Source organism: Trichechus manatus, unplaced genomic scaffold (genome assembly GCF_000243295.1).
Source record: "Trichechus manatus latirostris isolate Lorelei unplaced genomic scaffold, TriManLat1.0 scaffold00014, whole genome shotgun sequence".
In the NCBI taxonomy this organism is placed as follows: Eukaryota; Metazoa; Chordata; class Mammalia; order Sirenia; family Trichechidae; genus Trichechus; species Trichechus manatus.
This window is the reverse complement of record NW_004443950.1, coordinates 18485404-18494020: the sequence shown is the minus strand read 5'-3', so window position 1 is coordinate 18494020 and position 8617 is coordinate 18485404. Positions and strand designations below refer to the sequence as shown.

General features: G+C 39.9%; 1 protein-coding gene across 1 annotated transcript in view; it reads left to right on the top strand.

Moving 5' to 3' along the window:
• The window catches only part of LSM14A (LSM14A mRNA processing body assembly factor), a 78279-nt gene that overhangs the window by 5146 nt on the left and 64516 nt on the right, over positions 1-8617 (top strand). The window lies entirely within an intron of this gene.

The window sequence follows — 8617 nt, the reverse complement described above, 5'->3', positions numbered from 1 at the left end:
AATATTAAAGTAATGGTTATTAAAATTATTTAAAGCACCCCTTTTCTCTATCTGGTGGACTTTGATGCTCAAAACCATCTCAATAAATGTCATTGTGTCTTAAAGGCAACCTATGTGTACAGATATATCTGGATTGTAGTTTATTTCTTGTAGTCTTTGTCACAGCTCTGAGTTTACTTTCTTCATAATGCTAATCATGACTTACACTTAAATCTTTGTTTGCATATCTGCTTGTGGTTCTTCTTCACCTTCTCTTCATCCCTTCAAAGTCTGAACTCGTGGGATGAACAAATATTTAATGAATGAGTAAATGGAAATGATTTAGCATTTTAGTTTATTAAACTTGTAGTTGTCTCATGGGAATATCTCCAAGTAATGCTTTTCTATGTTCACAGTTGTATTTCTCTTTAAGATTCAAATACTTAAGAAGTATTGCTCCCCCTCCCCCCCCCAAAAAAAAAAAACCCACAGATTTTGGAGAATTTCATTGGGTAGGGGTGTAAAAAGGTGAAATCTTAGGACAAAATTGACATTGTTGGGGAGATAAATTTTTACTTTATGACTCAAGCATATAATTTTCATTTAAAATCTAAGAGAAAAATCAGTTCACGTGTTTGAGGAAATTAAAAAGTAGTGACATCCATGAATAGTTGGTTGAAAATTCTGATTATATAATTTTCACATATTTTTGTACCTGTGTCTGAAAATTAATTAGTATATGATAGCCAAGTGTAAAAATGGCCTGATGGGGGTATCTGACCTCCTCTAATTTCACAAGGGGGGTGGAGAATCAAGATCAACAGCCCAAGGCTGATTGCTATGAGGAGTAAGTCGCGCATGCCTCCACCCTCCGACCTGCTTACCAGTTCTGACACCATCTGTCACTCCCATGGCACTCTCTACTTCTCTACTGGGTTTGATAATTTGTTGCAGTGGTCACACAGAACTCATAGACCATACTCAGGATTATGGGGTTTATTAGTATAACAGGTTACAGTTCACAATCAAGTATGACTCAGTTCTTAAGTCAGGACAGCTTCTCGGTGGCCGTGCCCACAGGCAGGCCTCTCCATGGCCCTTGATGTCAGCCCCTCAGGCCTCCCCGGCCTCTACCCTGCTCAGGCAAGTGTTACAAAGCTCTTATCTCTGCCAGTAAGTGCCCAGAGGTACCCCACTCTGCCAGTAAGCCTCCTGCCTGAAGGCGCTCAACTCTCTGCGTGGGTCAGAGAGCCTAGCTCCTGCCAAGTGCCTGGAGGCACCCTACTCCACCAGCAACGCTCCTGTCCACAGGTGATCAGCTTTCTTGCTCTGGGCTGAGAAACCCATTGTGGCATCTACTGCCAGTCTCCTGGTTCTGCTACCTCTACTGATGGAATTTATCTGCTGCTGCTTCTCACTGTCTCTGGTGTTACAGCTCTCTCTGTCTAGAGTTTCTCAGCACAGGGACCCCGGATCCAAAGGATGTGCTCAGCCCCCAGCTCTTCTGTGTTGGTGGTAGGAATTCCCCCTCTGCTTTGTGATTGGCTCTCTTTTAAGCCTAGTGGGATTGTGAAACTGACCAATCTCCTCGTTAGGGTTCCGTGCACTTTATTGCATTGTCCCATCCTCAGTTTGTCTATTTTTTTTTGTTGTTGTTGGTTATGCTTTTGATGTCACATGTTCAATGTCATCTTTAAAGATAATAATTCCCATCTTTCACTGTCATTCTTAGAATTAAATGTGATATCAAAAAGTAAGGAACCCTCAGAAGAACTGCATAGTGCCTGGCTACCATTACTGAACATTTTGAGCAAAGATTTTGTTGAAAAATCCTGATCAAAAGGGTGAAAATGCGAAACAGAATTTCAAATTCTCATGGAAGCCAGACTTTCTGGAGCTAGGGAGGCAGGGTGAACCCCTGAAACTGTTACCTGAAATAATCTTTAAACCTTAAACCAAAATATTCCCTGAAGTCTTGTTAAAACCAGATAGTAGTTTAGCTTAACTAGTAAAAAAATGTCTACCTTGAGCATTATGCTCTTTTAAAAACTGTCTATATGGGATCAAACTGACGACAGCAACTTGAAAGATAGGAACCTTAGGGGGCGGTGAGTTTATGTTAATGGGAGAGGAACAACTCAGAAAAGGAGGGTGAGAATGGTTGCACAACTTGAAGCGTGTAATCAGTGTCACTGAGTTGTACATGTAGAAACTGTTGAATTGGTGTATGTTCTGAATTATTTAAAAAAAAAAAAAAAAGATAAGGAGCCCTGGTGGTGCAACAGTTAAGTGTTCTGCTAACCGAAAGGTTGGCATGGGCAGTTTGAACCCACCAGCAGCTTCGTGGACGAAAAGACTTGGCAATGCTCCTGGTGATATTACAGCCTAGCAAACCCTATGGGACAGTTTTACTCTGTTGTAGGGTCCCTATGAATTGCATTTAACTCAACAGCAACGAGTTTGGGTTTTTTTGTATCCCATTATTTCCAGCTATCATCTCTGTCTGTGTCTGTATCAGTCTCTCTAGTATGCCGAACTCCATCAGTCATTCAGACCTACTAGAGTCTGTTGATACTATAGTCCACCTCTCACTGTCTTGTCACTTTCATAACCTTACTTTTCTCTTCATCCTGCTTAAATTCCATGAGTATACTGATCAACAGACGGAAATCAGTTGGGTTTCTGTACACCAGCAGTGAGAAATCTGAAAGGGAAATTAGGGAAACAGTTCCATTTACAGTAGTGTCTAAGAGAATAAACTACCTAGGAATAAATCTAATCAGGGATGTGAAGGACTTACATAATGAAAACTATAAAACACTCCTGAAAGAGATTATAGAACCCTTAAATAAATGGAAAGATGTCCTATGTTCATGGTTTGGACTATTTAATATTGTAAACATGTGAATACTACCCAAAGTGATCTATAGATTCAGCGCAGTCCTGATCAAAATTCCACCAGCCATGCTTACAGAAATAGAAAAAACAATCCTCAACTTTATGTGGAATGGCAAGAGGCCTCAAATAACTAAAACAATGTTGAAAGAGAAGAACCAAGTAGGAGGACTCATGCTTCCTGATTTTAAAACATACTATACAGCTACAATAATCAAAACAGCGTGGTGTCAGTATAACAATAGGCACATAGACCAGTGGAATAGAATTGAGAACCCAGAAATAAACCCACGCATGTATGGTCAACTGATTTTTGGTGCTAAGGGTGCTAAGTCCATTTGATGGGGAAAGAAGAGTCTGTTTAATAAATGGTGCTGGGAAAATTGGGTTTCCACATGCAGAAAAATGAAACAGGATCCATGCCTCCCACAATACACAAAAACAAATTCAAAATGAGTTAAGGACCTAAGTGTGCAAACTAAAACCATAACATTCTTAAAAGAACAAGCTGGGGCGACACTGTCAGGCCTAGCTTTCAACAATGGATTATCTAGCGTAATAACAAAAGCACAAACAGCAAAAGACAAAACAAATGGGACCTCGTAAAAATTAAAAACTTCATCAAAAGACTTTACCAAAAAAGTGAAAAGACAAGCTACTGGCTGGGGAATATCTCTGGAAGCCGTATATCTGACAAGAATCTAATAACGCAAACATATATAAAACTTCGACAACAACAAAATGACAACCCAGTCATAAAATGGGCAAGGGACTTGAATAGACATTTCACCAAAGAGGACGTTCAGGCGGCCACAAAACAAATAAAAAGATGCTCAGCATCATTAGCCATCAGAGACATGCAAATCAGAACCACAATGAGATAACCATTTCACTCCCACTAGGATGGCTAAGGTGAAAAAACAGAAAATAACAAATTTTGGCGAGGATGTGGGGAAATTAGAACCCTTACCCGTTGCTGGTGGGAATGCAAAATGGTACAGCTGTTGTGGAAAACAGTGTGGCAGTTCCTTAAAAAACTAAATTAGAACTAAAAGTATGACCCAGCAATCCCACTCCAAGGTATATACCCAAAACACTTGAAAGCAGAGACTCAAAAAGACTTGTACACCAGTGTTGATTACAGCACTATTCACCGTAGCCAAAAGGTGGAAACAGCCTAAATGCCCATCAACAGATGAATGGGTAAACAAAATGTGATGCACACATGCAATGGAATACTACTCAGCCAGTAGGGAAAATGAAGTCTTAATACATGTAACAGTATGGATGAAGCTGGAGGACATTATGCTGAGTGGAAATAACTCAATCACAAAAGGACAAATATTGTATGACCTCACTTACAAAAGACAAAAAAGAAAAAGCAAATATATAGTGACTAAAGTTTATTAGTGGTTACCAGGGGCAGGAGGGAGGGGGGGAAAAGTGGGGCTAACGGTGATGGAAGAATCACATTGATTAAAGGTAGGGTTGCACAGCCCATCACTGTAATTTCTGTCAGTTGTATACCTGTAAAAAGTTGAATTAGACGAAAAAGTTGTGTGGTAGGTATATTTACAACAAGGACTCCCCCCCAAAAAAAGAGTAGCTGCTGAGGCTGCTTATATACAACCAAAATCTTCATGAGGTTTGGTTCCTTGGTTTGGAGGTTTAGGGTCATGGTTTCATGGGACATCCCAGTTAATTGGTCTAATTGTGTTTAGTGCTTCTTTTCTCCCTCCTAGTTCATTGTGTAGCGCCTGGGGTCTTAAAAGCCTGTAAGCAGCTGTCCAAGGCACAACAGTTGGTCTCTATTTACCAGGTGCAACAGAGGAAGAAGGAAAGTCAGAAGTAGGAGGATATGGAATGTGTGGCCAATAGTCTCCATGAACAGCTGCCTCCTTTGCCCTGAGACTGGAAGAACTGGATGGTGCCTGGCTACTCCATTACTGAACGTTTTAATTCTTCTGTAGAAGTATCCTGATCAAAAGAGGAAAAATGTAGAACAGAATTTCAAGTTCCTGGAGCCATGAAGATTGGATGAACCAGTCAAACTATCAACCAGAGATATTCTTTAAACTTTAAACCAAAAATATCCCTTGAAGTCATCTTAAAACCAATCAATAGTTTAGCTTAACTAGTAAATAGGTCTGCCTGGAGCATTATGCTCTTTTGAGAACTATCTGTGTGGAATCAAGTTGACAACAGCAACTTGAAACATAGGAAACTTAGGGGACAGTGAGTTTATGCTAATGGAAGAGGAACTACTCAGAAAAGGGGGGTGAGAATAGTTGCACAACTCAAGGAATGTAATCAGTGTCACTAAATGATACATTTAGAAACTGTTGAATTGGTGTATGTTTTGCTACATATATTCTCAGCAACAACAACAAAATAAAATTTAGGGGAGAAAGCATTCCATGAGCAGTAGTTAAAATCAGTACCTTACGTATATCCTCCTTCCCCTTTTGCTTTCTTGTACAAGCTTGGGGAAACCACAACATAGACATGCTGACTCCGTTTCACTCTGAATTTCTGGTCGTTAACTCCAGCAGTCATGGCCATTTTCTAGCAGTTATTCTCTATTTCCATAGTCCATTCACTCCACTTTTCTCTATGGCTCTTCCACCCCCACTTTTTCTCAGATCTCCTCCTCCAACCTCACTTTTAGCCTGTGAGCTTTGCTTTTTATTTGACTGAAAAAAGAATAGGAAACAGAACTTTTGATAAGCTTATCCCACTTAACTTCCATCAGTACCCTAACCTTCTACCTTCTTCCTGGCTAATCTAGATAAACTTTTTACTGCTATATAATACTACCCTTCTTCTTGTGCAGTAAATTATATCCCCCCTTTTCTACCCTCTCCTGCATATTCAAGTTTTCCTTCTCTACTGTGTCTTTACAGATAAGCTTTTATTTCTCCCATCTTAAACTCGAAAACACAACCACTCTTAAGTGCATATCCTCTTTTTTTTATCTGCTGCTTCATTTCTGTCCTTCCCTTTACAGCAAAACTCCTTGAAGAAGTTGTCTGCACCAGTTGTGTTTTTTTCTGAACCCACTTTATTTAGACTTCTTATTCCCATAGACAAGTAACTGTTCTTATGAAGACTTCCATGTTGTTAAGGCCAGCCGTCAGTTCTTATCCTACTTGACTGACCAGCAATATATGGTATAATTGGTCTGTTCTCAATGAAGCATTTTCTTCACATTATCTTTTTACTCGTTTCTTCTCAGTCTTCTTTGCTGATTCCTCACGTCCTAAACCTCCATATGTTGGAGAGCTCCAGGGCTCAATTTTCTCTCTTTCAAAATTTTTGTTTTACTATGTATATTTCTTTCTTGATGAACTAATCTAGTTCATGGGTTTAAATACTGTATACATTGCTGATTCCTGTCTCCAGCCTGGACCCCTGTGAATGCCTAACTTGTGTATCTAACTGCCTACTTGATATTTCCATGTGAATGTCTGCTAGGCATCTCACATTCATCGTGGCCCAGACCTATTACTCCATTAACTTTCCCTATCTGTTATGGATTGATTTCTATCCCCCAAAATGATAATGTTGATAGTCCTGACCCCTAGTACCTGTGACATGACCTTGTTTGGAAATTGGTTCTTTCAAGGTGTTACTAGTTAATATGAGGTCATATCTGAGTAGGATGGGTCCTCATCCCTTCTGAGTGGTGTCCTTATAAAAGATAAGATGGTCAGGTGAAGATGCATCTGTAAGCCAGGGAATGCCAGGGCTACCACAAGCTTAAAGAGATAAGGAAGGATCTTCCCCTAGAATGGAGAGAGAGAGCATGGCCCTGTCAGTGCCCTGAATTCAGACTCCTAGCCTCCAGAACTGTAAGATAATTTGTTTTTGTTCTTACAAGCCGCCCACTTTGTGGTATTTTGTTACAACAGCCACTAGGAAACTAATACACCATCTGATTGAATGGCAACTATTCTTTTAGTTGGTCAGGCAAAAAACTTTGGAGTCATTAATTCCTCTGTTTCTCTCACATCCCATACCTGATCCTATCAGTTCTACTCTCAAAATATATCCAGAATTTGACTTCCTAGCACCTTTGTTACTCAGTTTCTGGTCCATTATCTCTCAGCAGCCTATTCAAAGACACTCAGGGCTTCCTTTTTCTTATTTTAAAGTCATCACTTCATTGTCTTTTAACATACTGGTGTTGCTAGTGCCAGTCTGATCCCTAGTCACTTTTTTCTCTGGAAGCTTTTAGAATTCTTTGTTCTTCAAGTTTAGAAATATTACCACACTCATGTGCTTTTTTTCCCTGAGGTATTCTCTGTGGACCTTGTGAATCTGAAGACTCAAGTCTCTTTAACCTAATAAGTTCATTCTCTCAGTCTTGTTTTCTATTCTACCTCCTCGCACCCCCCTCTACCCCCTTTTTTTTCTGGAGCTCCTGTTAACACACCTCTTGGTTTTATGATTTGGGAGAAAACCAACCGCAAGGAAGAGTACCCACCTGAAAGCAGCTTGAGGTGTTAAGATTAAATTTAGACTGCCAGGTAAAAATGGCATATCTGTTATGCCTTTACTTTTCCTTCCTGTTGATAACCCTACTAAAACGACAAGAGAGGGTTTTTTGTTTGTTTTTTAAGATGTAAACCCATAAAGGACAAAGTAGATTTGGAAAGGAGACACCAGGAACAAAATTTTGGAAGCTGGAACACAAATGCATGAGTTTAAGTGACTACTCAGCAGAATTGAGCAAGCTGCAGCCTAAGCAGGCAGTGGGGAAAGCCAAGAAGTAACCTGACTCACACCCCAAACTCCTACAAGGCTCCAGAATTGGCATCACTAGGTACAGTGGAAACTGGAAAACTATGAAATAATTGAGGATGAAGATAGAGTTAAAAACTGGAAGACTGCCTGGAAATTTGTTTAAACAGTGGTCAGATCTTCAAGTCTTCTTTTGCACTTCATACAACTGGATAGCTACCCCTCTCCAACCCTGGTAAAAGCTCTTTGGAGAGGATAAAGCAAAGAGGTTCTGGAGGGTCCTGGGCATAGTCAAGAGCAGTGGTACCACACTAAAGACAGCATTAAATGAACCCACATGCAGACGCTGGATGGTGAGACATCCGTGTTGAGAAAGGTTATTTAATCTACACCTGTCCTGTGGTGGTGGATTTTTTCTATTTTGCTTTTTTAAAACAGCTTTATTAGGGTATAATTTACATAGTATAAAATTCACCTATTGGAAATATACTATACAATGAGAGCTATGCAGCCATCTCTACAATTCAGTTTTAAAACCATTCTCCCACCCCAAAAAGTTCCCTCGGGTGTAGGGAGCACTCGCTCCCACCCCGTCGCTAGACATCGACTGATCTGCTTTCTGTCTTGATAAATTTGCCTTTTCTAGACTCCTTTGCTTTTAATATGATAAATTATACTGATGGATTTCCTAATACCAAAACATTCTTGCATTTTTTTGAAACTTTCAAACAACTGTACTTAATATTAGCTTGAATAATTAGCTAGTGTCTATAATGGATTCTTTTTTTTGTAACTATGTCATAATCACACTTGCCGATTCAGCTTTTTACAGGTGTACAACTTATTGACAGAAATTACAATAATCAGCTGTGCAACCCTACCCTTACTCATTGCAACCCTACCATTACTCAAAGCAGTATTTCCAATCACCGTTAACCTCCTCTTTCCCCCTTCCTCCCGCCCCTGGCAACCACTGATAAACTTCGTTCTCTGTACATTT